Source organism: Engystomops pustulosus, chromosome 2 (assembly GCF_040894005.1).
Source record: "Engystomops pustulosus chromosome 2, aEngPut4.maternal, whole genome shotgun sequence".
Classification (NCBI taxonomy): Eukaryota; Metazoa; Chordata; class Amphibia; order Anura; family Leptodactylidae; genus Engystomops; species Engystomops pustulosus.
Window position 1 is genome coordinate 61,887,468 of NC_092412.1, and position 22,154 is coordinate 61,909,621.

At 43.0% G+C, this 22,154-nt stretch overlaps 1 protein-coding gene across 2 annotated transcripts in view; it reads left to right on the top strand.

Moving 5' to 3' along the window:
- The first annotated feature begins 493 nt into the window (after window positions 1-493).
- The window catches only part of STAC3 (SH3 and cysteine rich domain 3), a 56,795-nt gene continuing 35,134 nt past the window's right edge, over window positions 494-22,154 (top strand). Inside the window, exon 1 of one of the 2 annotated variants that reach the window (XM_072134908.1) lies at window positions 494-747. The gene's annotated coding sequence lies outside the window, so the exon portion shown is untranslated. The remainder of the gene's footprint in view (window positions 748-22,154) is intronic. The other variant, XM_072134910.1, reaches the window with a different exon arrangement.

The following is a 22,154-nucleotide window of genomic DNA, read 5'->3' on the forward strand; positions in this document are numbered from 1 at the left end:
GTCCACATGTAGTTATCTAGTTTTTTTATTCTTCTTTAAAAAATACCGTATACCACTGTAAAGTTTTAATGTTTTTTTTTCTTTAAAACACATGACATTTTACTCCACAGTTTTTTTTTAATCTTTCAGAAAACCAAGAAAGACCTACCTATATTTATCACCTTATAATACTCTTCATTTCTTCTTATTGTCTGTGAATTTTAAGTGATCTGTTTATAAAGCTATCATGAAAGAAGAGGCAGGAGGAATGCCTCCTTTCCCCATGCCATGCAGAATGTCACCTAAGAAGACAGAATGCCCACTGCAATGTGAGGAATCCTCTAGGCTACCAAAGGAATGTATGGAATGTAACTTAATATAATCAGAATCAAATCTTATTTCTTCGTTTCAGTTTAGGTGTTATTTATACCCCCACTGACTCTTATAATTTTGAGTCCCCCTCTGCAGTGACATGATCTTTAATAGTGACATCGAGCAACTTGTAGCCGTCTCCTCCATCGGTGTCATCCTTGCTTGGGCCCGCAGCAGCCATATTACTGGTAGCTTATGCAGTCTCCGATTTCTCTGTGTCAGCCTTAACATCTCAGCTGTCCTGTCACCTCTACACTTGTCACTCCTCCTCATTCAAGGAGCACTTTATCGTTTTGCTATCAGTGAGGAGTGAACTAGTGATCTCTGTCACAGATCTCTGGCTGCTTTTTTTCGGAAGATAAAATTATTTAGTGGATTTATACCTGGGAACCTCAGGTAAGTAAAAGGTCACTTCTAGATGTTCGATTTTTTTTTACTTCAAGAACTTATTTTTGCAGTTTTTACTTCTATTTTTGTAGTTCTTCACTACCTTGTGTTTGTATATATTTTTTGCTTGTTTACTGGATAATTATACAGTATTGGAAAGATTAGGTCATATGGAAATATTTGATATGGTTGGAATTACTTGGAATTATTGAATGTGTTCACACAAGAAACTAAGATGCAGCGCCGGAGTAGACCCCATTGAATGTTTTATTGATGGGTAGGAAAGTACCACATCCTGCGCCATTCTTCACCACCCAACTGCCAAAAGAGGCTTCGAGACTGGCGATTCAGATGGGAACGCAGCATGATATAAACCGACCTTTTGGATTTTAACCATCTCAATATAGAGATAGGTGGTGTTCAAATAGTGTGGCTCTGAGATACAGTCAAATCACCCACTCCCTCCATGTTAATAAGTACCAACAAAAACTAACGTCATGGCTCATGTCTGTGTGTGGGAGGGGGGTACATTGGTACATTATCTGTAGGCGTGTGATTTATCATTAAGGCCATAACTGGAGTTAGAAAACAAAATTACCTCTAGAAAAAGATCATTTTTTTTCCAATGAGAATTTTTGCCCTTCTCTGAGTCAGTGTTGAAGGATATACACACTGTATATTACTGTTATTACTGTCACATACGTATGTGGTGGGGTGACTGTACTGCCTTGGAATGTGCCGGTTAGTGTATCTGGTTCTGTAAGTTGACAGCTCCCATTTGCAATAAGCACTAATATTATCTGTGATATGGGGGAGTACATAAAATTATGCATTCTCACCTTTATCATTTAAGGTGTTTTGTGGTATTTAATCCCTCTCAAAATCAAGAAATATGAAAGTTGTCTTCTCACCTCTAACTCATGTATTACTGAGTATGGCTATTCTGATAGATCAGGAAGGCTTCATGAACAATACTGGACAGAAGCAATGGAAACATCCTTGGTGTGTATCTTCTGGATAGAGGCCATATTGTTGTCTGCTATTTTCTCCAACAAACAATTAGTGACAAACAAATAGTAAAATAATTCAGTGTTAGCTCCGCCCTTTTAGAAGGGTGCGACTACTACGAGTTGTTGATTGGTCTTAGGCAGTGATCATATTTCTGGTGTGCTACTACTCCCCCCATTGATCCCCACTTTGCAGGGATTTTTTTAGAGAGGTAAAACAGACCATTAGAGGATTATTGATACAGGCTTTTTTTTACCGATGCGCGGCACTGCTTGAAAAACGAAATTAAAAAATATGTCTCTAAAAATGTTCCCCCCATTGTATATGCACCCAAAGGCTCCATACTAAGAGATGGTCTTCTTGAGCAATATGTCCGTCATATATTTCAGCAATTAAAACAGTTCTTTGAACCAATATTTTTTGGTTATTTAAGCCCCATTGTTATCACTGGACTACTGTCCCACGCTCAAATGCTGTAATAAAATATTAGTGCCACTAGTCAAGGGCATACTACATTATCCTCCGTCCTTTGCTCCGGTAATTATAAACATTAGACTTCTGCCATGCAAACAGAAGTTTGGGTCAATTTTCTTTTAGTTGATCTTTGCTTTGAAACCTTAAAATATCGTGGAACAGATCATAAAAATGTGTCACTTATATAAAAATAGAAATTCTCTAAGTGTTTTTTTAGCTCTATCACATGTGCCTTATACTGTGAATCCAGACTAAAGAATTTATTAGAACAAGCCTCAAGTCTAAAAAAGTAACTTTAGTGAATTCCTCCCATGGTTGGAATAGTCAAATGTCTCTGCTATTCCGGTGCAGGAGAGGCGTCCCTCCAGTAATAGGTGGTTATTTATAAGAACCAGAACTTGTGTTTCCATTAGAAATTGAGAACATCTCTGGGGTTAATGCTACCTACAAAGCCTTCGTCCATCAATGGTCCAGGACAGGTGGTTGTGATCAAACCTTTAGGACACAAGATGAATAATCTATAGTTCTGAAAGTGTATTAATGAATAGTGTATATTTAGTCAAATATGGAATCCATATAAACCATTGTGACAGATTAGATTAGTACAGTACAAGTAGCACTTGTAGGGATGGGATTATATTTCACACTCTATATGTATCATATGACACATAAAAGCAATGACACACCTGAAAAAAGTTTTTTGTGGTGATTGGATAACATTTCCTGATGCTCTTCCTTCATTTTGTCCCGGTGGGCAACATCTCAAAACACAGTGTAAGGGTACATTTACACAGCCGTATGCCCGCCGGGCCGCAGATGGGCGGGCATACCGCTGTGTGCTAGAGAGGAGGTGACCCCTCCATAGAGAAAAGCGTTATTCTATCTTTTCCCAGTGCACGGCGTGGAACAGTGCCACACATGTGTGGCACCGCACTGCTGCCGAGCTGCATTTGCATTCTATGGAGATGCGGCCGCAAATACATCCCCCCAGACAGCCGTCTGATTGTACCCTTATGGTGTCCATACGTGATGGACATCATGATGCACCAAGGCAGGTGGTCTATGATTTTAGCTGCGGGGGACCACTTCTCTAATCAATCCAAATTTATGTTTGTTACAATAATGTTTTAGATCTAATAAACATAATAATTTTGATCTCACAATACCAATTAAAGGGATTGTCCAAAAACCTGATTAGACGATCATTGGTAAACCAAGATTGGGGCGCCCTGCATCTGGCGCCAGCACAGTGTTTGACGTCGCTGGGCCGCCTGATGGCAGGATGCCACCTTCTTGTTGCACCTCTGAAGGTAATCGCGAGGGAAGAAGATGAGGTTGGAGCACATCGAAGGGAATGGAGGAAGGTGAAGTACAATTTTATTATTTTACCTTGGACTGTAGGGGAGCTGTATACAGTGATTGCTGGGGGAGCTGTATATACTGATTGCTGGGGGGCTGTATAAAGTTATTGTTAGGGGGCTGTATATACTGATTGCTGAGGGCTGTATAAAGTGATTACTGGGGGGCTGTATATAGTGATTACTGGTGGCTGTATATAGTGATTACTGGGGGATGTATATAGTTATTGCTGGGGGGTTGTATATAGTGAATACTGTGGGGCTGTATATAGTGATTGCTGGGGGTTGTATATAGCGATTACTGGGGGTTGTATATAGTGATTACTGGGGGGCTGTATACAGTGATTGCTGGGGAGTTGTATATAGTGATTGCTGGGGACTGTACATAGTGATTACTGAGGGAGCTGTATTTAGTGATTACTGGGGCTGTATATAGTGTTTGCTGGGGGTTGTATATAGTGATTACTGGGGGCTGTCTATAGTGATTACTTGGGGGCTGTCTATAGTGATTACTGGTGGCTGTATACAGTGATTGCTGGGGGTTTTATAAAGTAATTAGTGGTGGTTATATATAGTGATTACTGGGGGCTGTATATAGTTATTGTTGGGGGACGAATATTGTGGTTGCTGGAGGGCTGTATATAGTTATTGCTGGGGGTGTGTATATAGGGAATTCTGGGAGCTGTATATATTAATTATTGGGGAGGCTGTATGTAGTTATTGCTGGGGGGCAGTATATAGCGATTGCTCAACCCTGTCTAGATTTTGCACCCAGGGGCCCCCACCAACCTTAATCCGGCCCTCATCACAGCTGTCACATCTGCCGGTTTGTGCCATTTTTGTGACTATGCAGTGAGAATTTTCAAAGGCGCATATCCACTTTCTTCCCTCAGTGTAGGAGTTGTATACAGTGATTACTGGGGGCTATATACAGTGTTTGCTGGGGGCTGTATATAGTTATTGCTGGGTGGCTGTACATAATGATTACTGGTCACTCTATATAGTTATTGCTTGGGGGGCTGTATATAGTTATTGCTGGGGGTTGTACATATGGAATACTGGGGGGGCTGTATATAGTTATTGCTGGGGGGCTGTATATAGTTATTGCTGGGGGGTTGTATTTAGTGAAAACTAGAGGGCAGTATATAGTGATTGCTGGGTGGTTGTATATAGCGATTACTGGGGTGTTGTATATAGTGACTACTGGGGGGCTGTATACAGTGATTGCTGGGGGGTTGTATAGTTGTATATAGTGATTGCTGGGGGCTGCCCATAGTGATTACTGAGGGAGCTGTATTTAGTGATTACTGGGGGCTGTATATAGTGATTACTGCGGGCTGTATATAGTGATTACTGGGGGCTGTATATAGTTATTGTTGGGGGCTGTATATAGTGGTTGCTGGAGGGCTGTATATAGTTATTGCTGGGGGCTGTATATATTGATTACTGGGGGCTGTATATAGTGAATACTGGGAGCTCTATATAGTAATTGCTGGGGGGGGGGGGGCAGCATATAGTGATTGCTCAACCCTGTCTAGATTACATTCAATGGGGGCCCTCACCAACCTTAATCCGGCCTTGATCACAGTTGTCACATCTGCCGGTTTGTGCCATTTTTGTGACTTTTTCCATTTTACTCCACTTTTGAGTGCAGATTTATCATGTGGTAGGTGTGGGAGATCGATTTATGCAGTGACAAATTTCAAAGGCACAAATCCACTTTAGTCCCTCAGTGTAGGAGTTGTATACAGTGATTACGGGGGTTATATACAGTGATTACTGGGAGCTGTATATAGTTATTGCTGGGAGCTGTATATAATGATTACTGGGCACTCTATATAGTTATTGCTTGGGGGGCTGTATATAGTTATTGTGGGGGGCTCTATATAGTTATTGCTGGGGCGGTTGTGTATAGTGAATACTGGAGGGCTGTATATAGTGATTGCTGGGGGGTTGTACATAGTGATTACTGAGGGCTATGTAAAGTGATTGCTGGGGGTTGTATATAGTCATAACTGGGGGCTGTATGTAGGGATCACTGGGAGAGCTGTATATAGTTATTAAGGGGGCTGTATATAATGATTTCTGGGGGGTTGTATATAGTGATTACTTTGGGCTGTATACAATGATTGCTGTATGGAGGAAGGTGAAGTACAATTTTATTATTTTACCTTGGACTGTAGGGGAGCTGTATACAGTGATTGCTGGGGGAGCTGTATATACTGATTGCTGGGGGGCTGTATAAAGTTATTGTTAGGGGGCTGTATATACTGATTGCTGAGGGCTGTATAAAGTGATTACTGGGGGGCTGTATATAGTGATTACTGGTGGCTGTATATAGTGATTACTGGGGGATGTATATAGTTATTGCTGGGGGGTTGTATATAGTGAATACTGTGGGGCTGTATATAGTGATTGCTGGGGGTTGTATATAGCGATTACTGGGGGTTGTATATAGTGATTACTGGGGGGCTGTATACAGTGATTGCTGGGGAGTTGTATATAGTGATTGCTGGGGACTGTACATAGTGATTACTGAGGGAGCTGTATTTAGTGATTACTGGGGCTGTATATAGTGATTGCTGGGGGGTTGTACATAGTGATTACTGAGGGCTATGTAAAGTGATTGCTGGGGGTTGTATATAGTCATAACTGGGGGCTGTATGTAGGGATCACTGGGAGAGCTGTATATAGTTATTAAGGGGGCTGTATATAATGATTTCTGGGGGGTTGTATATAGTGATTACTTTGGGCTGTATACAATGATTGCTGGGGGATTGTGTATAATGATCACTGGGGGTTGTATATAGTTATAGTTGGGGGACTGTATATAGTGATTGATGCAGGGCTGTATATAGTGATTACTTGGGTCTTCATATAGTGAATACAGGGAGCTGTATATAGTTATTACTGGGGAGGCTGTATAAAGTTATTGCTGGGGGGCAGTATATAGCGATTGCTCAACCCTGTCTAGACTACATTCAATGGGGGCCCTAACCAGATTTTGCGCCCAGAGGCACCCACCAACCTTAATCCCTGATCACAGTTGTCGCATCTGCCAGTTTGTGCCATTTTTGTGACTTTTTCTTATTTACTCCACTTTTCAGTGCAGATTTATCATGTGGTAGGTGTGGTAGATCGATTTATGCAGTGAAGGCGCAAATCCACTCCAGTCACTCATTGTAGGAAATACTTAAACTAGTTTTGATAAATTTGCAATTTATTTGTTACTCTTTGACTAAACAGTCCTATATCCATTGCAGACATTAAAGAGAACCCGTTAGGCAAAATAACCCCCTAAACTAAATATATTTTCATAAACTTCCATTAGAAAGCATTGCCTCTATCCCTTCATTGTCCCTCTACATGCCTGTAAACTTAAGCAATGAGGTCCTAAAAGCAATGACCTGTGAGATGCCCAATGAGTCATTATCATATTCAGCTGCCCAGCTTATTCATGAGTGGGAGGAACAGCCACACCCCCCAGTGCTTGACTGACCGGCTGTATAATGTTGTGAGGTATAATGGTGTAATGGCTCCTCCATGTGCTTCCTGTTGCTGGTGCCCCCTGCAGCCTGTGTGTGTATGAGATACTCCTATACACATGACTGACAGCCTGTATAATGATGTGAGGTATAATGGTGTAATGGCTCCTCCATGTGCTTCCTGGTGCTGGCACCCCCTGCAGCCTGTGTGCATGAGATACTCCTATACACATGACTGACAGCCTGTATAATGATGTGAGGTATAATGGTGTAATGGCTCCTCCATGTGCTTCCTGGTGCTGGCGCCCCCTGCAGCCTGTGTGTATAGGAGAGATACAACAGCTCCAGGCTGCCATGTTATAGCAGAACATGTCCGGTACTTGTGTAGCTGATGTCTGTGTCTCACACATGTGTATTAGGAGGGAGAGCATGTCAGCAGATAAAGCACAGACCCTAGCAATGCTTTACTATACATTACACACAGACATGAGCAGTGGGAGGAGAGGGGAGGGGTAACAGGGGTGACATCACTGCCTCTGACCATGTGACCAGCCTCATTTACATAATAAAGCAAAGATGATTTTACAATGATTAATGTATGAATTTACTAGATAAAGGTTGGGATGGATCCTTGTGAGCTGCTCCAACAGGTAGTGGTGACAGAAATAGTGACAAAGATCTGATCCAGCTCATAGATCCAGACTTTGCGACTATAGTAATCATCTTATATATGTTGTAACTTCAAAGACTGTTATAATGTAATTGCCTGTGAAGTTGTAGCATGGAGGGGATCTGGTAAAACCCCCAGAGCCTTTCAGGCCAATTAGCATAATTTTAAAAGAGGCAAAGGATAACAAATATAATATCTATGTTCTGTAGGAAGCGTCAACCAGTGGGATAGGCCTTTTTCCATCCAATGTTTCCTACTAGATGTAACATATACTGAGCAGAGAGAGGCAAAAATGATGCCTCCATCTGCCAGGATAGGGGGTCATTTCGAAATTCAGTTCGAAAAAATTATTAGCCGGGCTTTTTAAAAAAAATAAATGTGTACTTACCTCCTCCGCTCCTGATGTCCCGCGCAGCAGCCCGTCTGATTCGTGCCCCTGTTTGTTTACATGGGCATGGAATCTTCTGGCCAGTTGAGGTGGCCGGCCACTCCAATCCATCACCATATTCCAGCGCCTGATACAGGCTGCTTAATCGCACCATTATGCCAAAATTATGGGCAACAGCAAGGCCATGACAGAGTGACCGAATGAGGCTAGATAGCATCTAAAACATGCGACATACCCTAAATGGACTCAGGTTTCACCAAAGGAGGTGAAATGATTTCCTATGTGAACAAAAGGTTGACGGTATATTTAGTCGATAACACAGCATGGTGGCGACATAGTGACCAAGTTCCATAACGTATCTGGTGAAACACCCGAAAAATGAGCCTGACACAGCTCTTTTGATAAGGGGACGACATGTGGAGGCAGCCATGGAGACGACTTCCATGATTAAGAGCGACAGTATGGGGCATTCATATTGCGCTGCTATGATTGCAACTTCAGGTCTCCAGCATGGCGGCGACAGATGGGCAGAGTTCCACTATGTATCTGGTGAAACACCTGAAAATTCTGCCTGACGCAGCTCGTTTGATAAGGGGATGATGTGCTGCATATCCTCTCGTGCTCCAGCGTCTGGGGTATAGAGAGTTGAAATGAGACATTGGTGGACGCTGTGGAGGATCGTGGAGGCAAAATGGACAGGAAACAGCAGGGGCAGCATGCATGGATGCCTCTGAGGCTGCCTAATCTTGGGATGGAGCTGGCGGTCCACTGCCAGGCGAGCTTTCGCCTGTCCAAGCCCCTGTCTCTCGGCTCCTCCCCACCCAAAATGGGCCTTGGGGCCAGAAGCGTTTACTTTGAAAAAATGATAATTTTCAAAGCAGGCCGGGTCGTTTGAATATTTCACCTAGGAATAATGGAATAGCATAGTGGTTCTATTTTTAATTGTTTTTACGGAAATGGTTCCATGATTAAGAGCGACAGTATGGGGCATCCATATTGCGCTGCTATGATTGCAACTTCAGGTCTCCAGCATGGCGGCGACAGATGGGCCGAGTTCCACTATGTATCTGGTGAAACACCTGAAAATTCTGCCTGACACAGATCGTTTGATAAGGGGACGGTGTATGGAGGCAGTGAACTAGTAGTAGATTAAAGGTGCTGCAGTTAAAACTATGTTAGTTGGATCTTGGGATGGAGCTGGCGCTCCGCTGCCAGGCGAGCTTTCGCCTATCCAAGCCCCTGTCTCTCGGCTAGTCCCCAAACAGCACTTCTAAGAACCTTTGGTATAAGATCAAGTGTAGTAGCGTTCTTATAAGTTTGTGATATGGCGGGTGAGAGGAATGTAAACAGATGCACAAGAAGCGCTGAAATAATATCGGTAAATGATAAAAGTTTGCCAGTATATTTTGTGGATTACACAGCAGGGTGGCAACAAAAATAACAAGTTTGATGTGGAATCCATGAAAACAACCCAAAATTCTGCCTGACACAGCTCGTTTGATAAGGGGACCATGTATGGAGGCAGTGAACTACCGTAGTAGTAGATTAAAGGTGCTGCAGTTAAAACTATGTTAGTTGGATCTTGAGATGGAGCTGGCGCTCCGCTGCCAGGCGAGCTTTCGCCTATCCAAGCCCCTGTCTCTAGGCTACTCCCCAAACAGCACTTCTAAGAACCTTTTGTATAAGATCAAGTGTAGTAGCGTTCTTATAAGTTTGGGTTATGGCGGGTGAGGGGAACGTAAACAGATGCGTAAGAAGCGCTCAAATAATATCGGTAAATGATAAAAGTTTGCCAGTATATTTTGTGGATTACACAGCAGGGTGGCGACAAAGTTAACAAGTTTGATGTGGAATCCATGAAAACAACCCAAAATTCTGCCTGACACAGTTCGTTTGATAAGGAGACCATGTATGGAGGCAGCTATATGGACAACTTTTGGAGGCAGCTATGGCGATGACGTGTGGAGGTAGCAATGGAGACAACGTGTGGAGCCAGCTAAAAAGACGACATGTGGAGGCTGCTATGGAGACAATTTAATTTGGATAGTGCCTGTATGTGGCAGTCCAAAAAAGTTTTCAAACTAGAGGAGCAGGTAGGTGGTCCTCCAGAAAAATTAAATAAATTGAGTGCCTGTATATGGCAGTCCAAAAAAGTTTTCAAACCAGAGGAGCAGGTAGGTGGCCCTCCAGAAAAATTAAATAGATTGAGTGCCTGTATGTGGCACTTCCAAAAATTGATTAAAACAGAAGACCGGGTAGGTGGCCCTCCAGAAAAATTAAATACATAGAGTACTATAGCTAGAGCCAGTTGGCCCTGGCAAAAAATAGCCAGTTTCCTCTGCTTTAGTGTACAAAGGGGAGGAGAAGGAGGACAATGAGGAGGAGGAGTGCATACATTATTCAGGGTGAGCTTCTTTCACCTGGTGGAGAATGAAAATCCGGAGAAATCCAGGCTTTATTCATCTTAATAAGCGTCAGCCTGTCAGCGCTGTCAGTTGACAGGCGTGTACGCTTATCGGTGATGAAGCCACCAGCTGCACTGAAAACCCGCTCGGACAACACGCTAGCGGCAGGGCAGGCAAGAACCTCCAAGGCGTACAGTGCCAGTTCGTGCCACATGTCCAGCTTTGAAACCCAGTAGTTGTAGGGAGCTGTGTGATCATTTAGGACGATGGTATGGTCAGCTACGTACTCCCTCACCATCTTTCTGTAAAGATCAGCCCTACTCTGCCGAGACTGGGGACAGGTGACAGTGTCTTGCTGGGGTGACATAAAACTGGCAAAGGCCTTGTAAAGTGTACCCCTGCCAGTGCTGGAAAAGCTGCCTGCTCGCCTACTCTCCCTTGCTACTTGTCCCGCAGAAGTACGCCCTCTGCCGCTAGCGCTGTCAGAAGGGAAATACTGTTTTAGCTTGTGCACCAGGGCCTGCTGGTATTCAGGCATTCTCACACTCCTTTCCTCTCCAGGGATGAGAGTGGAAAGATTTTGCTTGTACCGTGGGTCCAGGAGAGTGAATACCCAGTAATCGGTGCTGGAATAAATTCTTTGAACGCGAGGGTCACGGGATAGGCAGCCTAGCATGAAATCTGCCATATGCGCCAGAGTCCCAACGCGCAAGAATTCACTCCCCTCACTGGCCTGACTGCCCATTTCCTCCTCCTCCAACTCCTCCAACTCCTCTTCTTCTGCCCACACACGCTGAACAGTGAAGGACTGAACAATGGTCCGCCGCTTCTGTCTCGCCAACATTCTCTTCCTCCTCATCCTCCTCCACCTCCTCCGATATGGTCAGGGCACGGATGATGTTCTCTGACACGTGCTTGTGCAGGGCTGGGACGGCACATCGGGAAAAGTAGTGGCGGCTGGGGACCGAATACCGAGGGGCGGCCGCCGCCATGAGGTTTCGAAAGGCCTCGGTCTCTACCAGCCTATAGGGCAGCATCTCCAAGCTAAGCAACTTGGAGATGTGGACGTTGAAGGCTTGGGCGTGTGGGTGGGTTGCGCTATACTTCCTTTGCGCTCCAGCGTCTGGGGTATGGAGAGCTGAACGCTGGTGGATGCTGTGGAGGCGAAGATGGGGTTTTCGCACGGGAGGTGTTTGGGCCGGGGTCCTGGGCAGGGGGCTGACTAGCAGATGACACAGGGGAAGGAGCAGTGGTGTGCCTGGCCGGAGGTGAACAGGCTTGGTGCCATTGAGTGGGGTGTTTAGCATTCATATGCCTGCGCATACTGGTGGTAGTTAAGCTAGTAGTTGTGGAACCCCTGCTGATCCTGGTTTGGCACAGGTTGCACACCACAGACTGTCGGTCATCCGGTGTTTCTTTAAATAACCTCCAGACTTCTGAAAATCTAGCCCTCGCCACGGGAGCTTGACTACGGGCAACATTTGGCGCTGATGCACCAGCTCTGGCCCTGCCTCTCCGTCTGGCCCCACCACTGCCTCTTCCAACCTGTTCTGCTATAGGACTCGCCTCCGTCTCAGAAGCACTGTGTTCACCTGGCCTATCAACCCAGCTTGGGTCTGTCACCTCATCATCCTCCGATCCCTCAGTCTGCTCCCCCCTCGGACTTCCTGCCCTGACAACAATTTCACCACTGTCTGACAACCGTGTCTTCACATCGTCCGACACCCCTTTACACACTTTTTCCACTACGTCAATAATGTCATCATCACCCACAGACTGCGACCGGTGGAAAACCTGGGCATCGGAAAATAGCTCAGCAGCAACCGGACAAGTGGTTTGTGACTGTGGGAAGGGTCCAGAAAACAGTTCCTCAGAGTATGCTGGTTCAAATGCCAAATTTTGCTGGGAGGGGGCAGACTGGGGGGAAGGAGGCTGAGGTGGAGGAGCTGGAGGAGTGCTGATTTCGGTGACATGGGTGGACTGCGTGGAAGACTGACTGGTGGACAAATGGCTAGAAGCATTGTCCGCAATCCACGACATCACCTCTTAGCACTCTTCTGGCCTCAACAGTGCTCTACCACGAGTCCCAGTAACTTGAGACATGATGGGAGTGTAGCTCTGCGGCGTTCCCCTGCTCCCTCATCAGCAGGTGGTGTCTCAACCCGCCCAGTACCACGGCCTCTGACCCCTGCAGTAGTTGGACGCCCACGTCCACGCCCTCGTCCTCTATCCCTAGCCCTCGGGTTAAACATTTTCCAAATTAAAGTGTAAACTTAAAATTTTTTTTTTTTGTGTTTATTTATTTATTTTTTTTAACCCCTTCACGCTCCGTGGCGGATATATCCGCCACGGAGCGCAGTGACTTAGCGCTCAGTGGCGGATATATCCGCCACGGCGCTTATGCCGGCTCGGCTCTGGATCAGAGCCGAACCGGCATCGGGAAACACGGGGTGCCGGCTGTAACTAATAGCCGGCACCCCAGTGTAACACCCGCGATCAGCGCGACCGCAGCATCTAACCTGCATCTGGGGGGTCTTTCCTCCACGATCGGCCCCCCCGAACTGTTTTCGGGGGGCGCCGATCGTTGCTATAGTAACTCTGGGGTCCAATCTGGACCCCAGAGTTACTTGCAAGAATTGCCAGTAAGATGGCGTCTGTGACGTCATCTTACTGGCACAGTGCCAGCCTATGCAAGTGCATAGGCTGACACTGATAATACTCTGCAATACATCAGTATTGCAGAATATTATCATGAAGAAGCAATCAGAAGATTGCTTCTTCATGTCCCATGGTATAAAAGTGAAAAAGTAAAAAAAAAAAAGTTATTCAATAAAAAAATAAAGTCATAAATCACTAAAAATGCCCCAAACTCCCAAAACATATAAAGAGACATATAACTCAAAAAAAGTCTAAATCCTAACACAAACCCCACATATATAGTATCACCGCGTCCATAACAACCCGTAGAATAAAAGTAAATCATTATTGAACCCCCACGATAAACGCCGTAAAAAAAAACTGGTATAAACCCTCCAAAAATTATGATTTTTACCTTTTCAATCCCACAAAAAATGCTATAAAATGCGATCAAAAAACCGTATGTACTCAGACATGATACTGGTGCAAAGTACAACATGTCCCGCAAAAAACAAGCCATCAACCAGCTCCGTAGCCAAAAAAGTAACAGTGTTATGCCACTTGGAAGACGGCAATACATAAATGATAGATTTTTCCCCACATTAGGGTTTTGTTTGACAAATTTAGTAAAACGTAAGAAAATATATTCATGTCTGGTATCCCCGTAATCGTATCGACCCATAGAATAAAGATAACATGATTATTAGTCTATACGGTGAACACCAAAAAAAAAAAAAGTAAAAAATCCAGTACAGAATTGATGCTTTTCTACTTCTGCCCTCAAAAAAAGTTCCTAAATTTTCAACAATAGGTGATACCAACCCCAATATGGTAACAATGGAAAAAGCATCTCATCCCGCAAAAAAAATGCCGTCACATGACCCAAATAACGAAAAAGCGAAAATTTTATAGCCTTCAAAAGGGGGCAACGAGAAAACTAAAATCCTGGCAGCTGCAGCGCCCTCCTTCCCTTCTGCACCTCGCTGTGCGCCCATAAAACAAGTCACAGCCACATGTGGGGGGTCTTTGTACTCAGGAGAAATTGCAGAACAAATTGTATGGTGGGTTTTCTCTTTTTATATTTTGGAAATGTGTAAATTTTAGTGCTAAATGAACATATAAGGGAACAATATGACCATTCTAAATTTCACCCCCATTTTGATTCAATTACTATGAAGATCTCAAGGGGTTAACAATCTTCGTAAAAGCTGTTTCTGATAGCTTGAGGGGTGCAGATTTGAAAATGGGTTGGTTATATAGGGGGTTTTGATGCTAAATATGTAAAATTTCATTCAAAACTGTATTTATCCCCAAAATAGTCAATTCTGAAAATCCGGAAAAGCGATATTCTATTTGTAAGCCGCGTAACATCAAAATAAATTATCCAGACATTTCAGAAATTATGAAAATGTAAAGTAGACAAATGGGAAATGTTATTCAGCAACTTATTTAGGTGGTAAATCTATCTGCCTGAAAACGCAATGATTTAGAATTTCGAAAATGGCAAATTTTTCAAAAAATTTATCATATTTTCTTTTTTTTGTAAATAAACGCAAAACTTATCTGCCAAAATTTACCACTAAAATGAAGTACAACATGTGGGGAAAAAATAATCTCAGAATCGCTTTGATAAGTAACAGTGTTCAAAAGTTATAACCATATAAAGCGACGCAAGTCCGAATCCAAAAAATCGGGTTGAGCCTTAAGCTACAAAATGGCTGCGTCCTTAAGGGGTTAAACAAAACGATGCTATCCAATTGCTATGGCTAGTTTCTAACCTACACTGACAGCACACAACTGGATTTTGTGCTGTGCAAGATTACTTTGAGCTATAAAAAGAAATAAAGGTAAAAAAAAATAAATCAGCAGACTCTGCCTAATTCAAATCAAACCCCTAATATATTGTCCCACTTCGGTGTTTGAGGTGGATATGTGTGTCACTAAGAGCTAAACACAAGTCTCCCTGCAAATTACTCACAATATAGTACTAGCTGCACTACTAATGCCAGCAAGCCCAGCCACAAGCAAACAAAAAAAAGGAAAATATAACGCTATTGTAGGCCTAAGTAAGCCGTTGGGGTTCTCCTATGGCTATTTTCTAGCCTACAGTGAAAGCACACTGCTTTGCAAGATGACTTTGAGCTATAAAAAGAAATAAAGGTAAAAAAAAATAAATCAGCAGACTCTGCCTAATTCTAATCAAACCCCTAATAAATTGTCCCACTTTGGTGTTTAAGGTGTATATGTGTGTCACTAAGAGCTAAACACAACGGTAGCAAGTCCCCCTGCTAATTCCTCACAATATGGTACTAGCTGCACTACTAATGGCAGCAAGCCCAGCCACAGGCAAACCAAAAAAAAGGAAAATAAAACCTTATTGTAGCCCTAAGAAGGGCTGTTGGGTTCTTGTAGAATCACTCCTGCCTAACACTATTCTAACGCTTTCCCTGACCAGCAGCAGCTCTCTCCCTAGCGGCATCCAGACACAGAATGATCCGAGCAGCGTGGGCAGGGGCTAGTCTATTCCAGGGTCACCTGATCTGGCCAGCCAACCACTGCTATCGACGTGTAAGGGTACCACGTCATGCTGGGTGGAGTGCAGAGTCTCCTGGCTTGTGATTGGCTCTGTTTCTGGCCGCCAAAAATCACAACGGCTGGAGATGCCATTTTCTCGAGCGGGCAAAGTATTCGTCCGAGCAACGAGCAGTTTCGAGTACGCTAATGCTCGAACGAGCATCAAGCTCGGACGAGTATGTTCGCTCATCTCTATATGGGACTATAGAAAAGCACAGTGATCTGCTGTTCCATTCACTATGGGACCATTAAGAAGCACAGTGTTCTGCTGCTCCATTCAATACTATGGGAGCATTGACAAGCACAGTGATCTCCTTAACATATTCTAATGGCATATTCACACAATTTCGCACTTCATTTCTTTCAATATAAGCTATAAACCTATGGAATTTGAAGCTAATTTTCAAAAAGAAAAAGTGTCACATTTTGCTGTGAATGGACTTTACTCATCTGTGGACTTCATTAAATACAACCACCCCTAACTACCATGGATTCGTTACATCCAGCCGTATATGGGCCCCCCCATCAGCTCTGGGCCCCGGTATGCCCAGTGCTGGCTCTGCTCCTGCCTGATGTTATATGTATAACTAGTAATGTTATAGATGAGTTCAATAACATGCTACTAGAGCTAAATATCAGGGACCCTTCCTTCTGTATTGTACAGGTTTTCTGAAGTTTCCATGATAAAGAAAGGCTGATGGTAACTTGAAGGATTTGTCAGTATTTAACTAGCTTCCATATACTGGATAAATAACATTGAGCGGACCTGTGATGGGTTAATGGCGCTGGTACAGGCACGCTACAGCTGTTATCAGTCATCACACAAGGTTTTTAATATCTCTGCGTCTCCTGTTACACAGACCTCCAAAATAGTCTGCCCCTCTAATCCCGAGTGGGAGCGGTGTGTGTGGAGGTAATGATATCTATGTCTGATATTCACCTCTATTGTATGATTTATACCGGACGTGCGGCATTGTCTACACATGGTACATGTATTTCTCACAACAATCTCTTCTTAATGGAAAAATGTTTGTGTTAATTATTAATGAACATGAGACATCGCAGGTATAAAGAAGACAAAACTAGGGACCATTGTCATTTGTTTTAATTGGCTTCTCCACCTCGTGTCCCTCTTCATGTGTGATTTCAGTATTAAGAAGTAATTATTAGGCAGCTGTACAATTGAGCTCTGCTCAGTATTGTACAGAAACAATACAGTACAGGCGGTCCCCTACTTAAGAACACTCGACTTACATACAACCGCTATTACGAACGGACCTCTGGATTTTGGTAATTTACTTTACTTTTGCCTTAGGCTACAATAAACAGCTATAACAGTTATTAAAGATCTGTAATTCAGCTTTATTGTTAATCCTGATTTTTATGACAACCCAACATTTTTAAAATCCAATTGTCACAGAGACCAAAAAAAATTTGGCTGGGGTTACAATTATAAAATATACAGTTCCGATTTACATACAAATTCAACTTAAGAACAAGCCTACAGAATCTATCTTGTACGTAACCCGGGGTCTGCCTGTATATGGGATATTCACCTTTTGTACCTGCGTTTTCTCTTGGTATATGGACAGGCCCCTAAACATGGTTATTCTGCATCATCCATCAGCCTATTCATAAGTTCTAGTCTTCTGAATTCCCACTCATTTCCAGGAGATTGAGACTCATCAATGAATGACGGATCAATGAATATTCAATGGGAAATATTAATTTAGCATGGTGTGGAATGTCATAGACTTTCATGCAGAAAAAAAGGGAGAAAAAAACATTAGTCTAAGTTTCATATAACTTAAACTATATCTGTTTACCCTCCAGTACTTACATGGAGTACTTATGTGTCACCTAGAAAATGTGGTGTACATTGCAGGCAGCATGCAAGGGGATCTGACCTGTGCAAACTGCATATACAGAACAGCATAATATGGAGCAAAAAAACCAGAGCAAATTTACATAGTGTCCTATCTGCTGGCAGCATGTTATAGAGCAGAAAGGTCCCCTGAGGAAGCTGCCAGGTGGTGACAATGCCTGTGGGGCATCTTAGTGCCCCTACAAACTACTTGTCTGTGATTTTATGCCTTATTGAACTTTGCCTTTATTACCTACTTGTTACCCTTCCTTATCTACTAATACTTCATTATATACTTTAGTATTGTGCACTTAATTTTTATATGTTCATTGTCACCAGCACAATGATAGATTACAATCTTTAGGCTTTTTTTTTTGCATTACATTCCAAGATACAGGACGGTTGTGTAGCAACATATAAGGTTGTAGTAGGGGCACTTGTCATAGCATTATACTACATGCATGGCTGGAATGATGTGTAAAGGTTTTTAAAATCAATGTACAGTATTTTTCGGACTATAAGGCGCACTGGAGTATAAGGCGGACCATCAATAAATGCCTGCTAAAATGTCTAGGTTCATATATAAGGCGCACAGGACTATAAGGCGTGAGAAAATCAAAGGATTTTTTGTGTGCCTTATAGTCCGAAAAAGATGGTAGGTAATAAAACTGTAGTATATTTTTGAATTGTTTGGCATTGTTGCCTATTTTTACACAACTGCTATTTGGTTCACAATGGGTCTTATTTACTAAGGGTCACGCAGCCGCATTTTTGTCGGTTTTCCTGACTTTTTGGGGAACGCGCTGTGGATTCTATCGCACACGATCGTTTTGTGTCGCCGGCTTTCACACGACACAAATCGGGGGGCGGGCCGCCGGACAATCCAATGGATTCATACTGAGCACGGGATTTAACATTTAAATTTGTGTCGCAAGCCATGCACTTACATAAACCAGGAAGAAGAAGGTGAACTCCGGCGGGCCTGATCGGGGAAGCGTCACATGCAGGAAATCGGGCACACGATCTTCATGAATTGCTGCAGAATTCATGCTCTTTGGACAGTCCGGATTGGGGATCCCGCATGGACCGGGTAAGTAAATGTGCCCCACTGTGTTGTTCTAGGTGTGCGGTTATCATGGCCAATAGATAAACTACCATTGTAACATGCTCTAAGCACATAGGGCCCTATGTCCAATCTACTCAGCTCCTCCTGCTGTACATATACCATGCTGTCTGCAGATAGGACATTATATTCATCTGATCCGTTGCACCTGCTTTATAACATATTCCCTGTAGATGTGATTGTAGAATCTCCTCCTACCTGCAGATAAACCATTGTAAAAAGCAGCATCTCCTGCTCTATCACATGCTGCAAATGGGACTATTTGCCATTTTCATGATTTTATTGGCTTTAAGATGATAGCTGTATTGTATGTTATGGAGAGGACTCTGGAACATCACATCACTGATGTATGGATGTGCAGTAAGATAATGGGAGTAAATATTAATGAACAATATTTAACTTCATTTACTTCTGTAGTTTATTGAGATGATCACAATGTGCAGAGTTTTTTCACATTTTTCAATGCAGCTGCAGATAATTTTATAAGCCACAAACATCTCAAAAGCGGACATTTACAGTCATATGGAAGGTCCGCTGACCTAGGCATTCTAAACAACTCTGAAATCCCAGTCTGTGGATCAAGAAGCGGCCATTTCTCAGCTAACAGATATCTCTTCAGGCTTGATATCTCTTTTTAGGGGTTAAGTGATTTTATTTTTATGGAAAACTGCGTGTCACTGGCCTTCCTCATTTAGATCTGACCCTGATTTAATCAGTGACCCCAAGATCCAACCACAGGCTGTGTCACCAGCCCCATGACTGTAACTTTGGGATAAATCTATAGCTTATTCTATTCAGTCTACATGTAGCACAGGTCTTCTTGTTTCATGTCCTTGTGACTGCAGAAACACCAAGTTCCCCTGCTAAGTACTTGTACGTTGGGAAGCAGAATGTATACACCACTGGTAGAAATGGGAAAATGGGAGCCATATTTGACTACATACCCAATATAAATAAGAGGGTCAGGTTATATAAAATGACTACTCGTGTTAAATCCCTTCTGACGGGACTTGAAGCTGGTAAATCAGTTGTAGATGATACGTGAGACTACTCTACTGGAAGCCATAAAACTGTCATGTCATGAATAGCTACCTGTGACGTCATGCTGACATGCCTTCTTTTGGACCTTAGGAATTGTGCCATGGAGCTATTCTGTTTTGAAGATCATACACTTAAATTAGGAATGATCACTTAAAAGGAATCAATATGCTATCTCTGATATTAGACAGAAGGCTCCCACCGCAGCTTAAAGGGATATTCTTGTCTGGGCATTTGCATTTAATTTATTTCATCTGCCATATATATACATTTCTTCAATTGGACGACATTAAAAAATTGTACCTGTATGAAGATAATTTCCCATTAATGTAGCCCTGTTGTCCCTTAGAAACAAGATTGCTGTCCTTGGATACAACCACCTCAGCTGGAGTTATTGTGCAATATAAAAAAATGGCTGGAAGTTACTGCGGAATGCTAAATCTAGGTGGTTAAGCTCCTTAATAGCACACTGCTTCCAGAGTATAGGGATGGTCGTATCCAGGGACAACAATATAATTTCTAAGGGACAATATTGCTACATTAAATAAAAGGAACATATTTATTCCCCCCCCCCCAGAAATGGTACCAGTCTTGTTATTGGATAGTCTTGAATAATGTAGCACATCTTCATTCAATAGAGTTAAACTACAATACTAGACTCAACCAATGGACAATACAGGTCCTGTTTCTGGCAATAAAATTACTTTTAAAATTTTGGGCTTAGCTTTGTCTAAAGTTAGTCTAATGTTATGATAATACCATAAAACATAAAGTCTTTAAAAAACAGAAGAAAAAAGGATTAAAAAAACAATGTGTATCAATTGCTACACTGCACTCATGGCTGATGAGTTACAGTGGGTTTTACATTTTCTTGTCCTATTTTCTGAAGATTTGAGGTTTTATGAGATGACCTGAATTACAAGAAAGAAGATGGAATTTCACCACAAACATTGGGAGATCTGTTTTCTCCTCTGCTTTGTTGAAGGATAAGGCTTATATGGGCCCTGAGCTGCACACAACAGAGAAAATTGGCCGTGCTCCGTTCGTCGGCACATGGCTGCACTCTATACTAAACCAAATCTAAATACTAAATCATCTAATATAGGGCTATTGTACCATTATCAATAACCATTTTTGGCCAAGTTTGTGAACAGGTAGCTTTCGAGTTAATTTTCCTTTTCACGCTTATGCTATGAGTAGCAACATTGGTAATGTGCACACTTCTTTACAAGTCAATTACCTAGAGGTGGTAGTTGTTTGGGAGGCTTTTTTCTGCTTACAGACCTTTATGAAACTCTGCCCCTTTTGTACAGATTCTTGTCCTTCTAGTTTGAGCTTGTCTTCTCGCTTTAAATATGTTGTCCTTATTTCCCCTCTAGTTGACCATATCAAATGTAAAATGTGGCGTACACTTCTGACCATAACTTACAGTCTTGTCAGCTACACAAGAATGGATGCCGTTACTGTTTGTCCCATGGGATTATTAAAGCGCTACGGAATATGATGGAGCTATACTCTCACCGGCCACTTTATTAGGTACACCTCTCAAATGCTCGTTAACACTTAATTTCTAATCAGCCAATCACATGGCGGCAACCCAGTGCATTTAGGCATATAGACATGGTCAAGACAATCTCCTGCAGTTCAAACCGAGCATCAGTATGGGGAAGGTGATTTGAGTGCCTTTGAACGTGGCATGGTTGTTGGTGCCAGAAGGGCTGGTCTGAGTATTTCAGAAACTGCTGATCTTCTGGGATTTTCACGCACAATCATCTCTAGGGTTTACAGAGAATGGTCCGAAAAAGAAAAAACATCCAGTGAGCGGCAGTTCTGTGGGTGGAAATGCCTTGTTGATGCCAGAGGTCAGAGGAGAATGGGTCGAGCTGATAGAAAGGCAAATCGCCACCTGTTACAACCAAGGTAGGCAGAAGAGCATCTCTGAACGCACAGTACATCGAGCTTTGAGGCAGATGGGCTACAGCAGCAGAAGACCACACCGGGTGCCACTCCTTTCAGCTAAGTAGAAGATTGGGAAAACGTTGCCTGGTCTGATGAGTCTCGATTTCTGCTGCGACATTCGGATGGTAGGGTCAGAATTTGGCGTCAACAACATGAAAGCATGGATCCATCCTGCCTTGTATCAACGGTTCAGGCTGATGGTGGTGGTGTCATGGTGTGGGGAATATTTTCTTGGCACTCTTTGGGCCCCTTGGTACCAATTGAGCATCATTGCAACGCCATAGCCTACCTGAGTCTTGTTGCTGACCATGTCCATCCCTTTATGACCACAACATCTGATGGCTACTTTCAGCAAGATAATGCGCCATGTCATAAAGCTGGAATCATCTCAGACTGGTTTCTTGAACATGACAATGAGTTCACTGTACTCAAA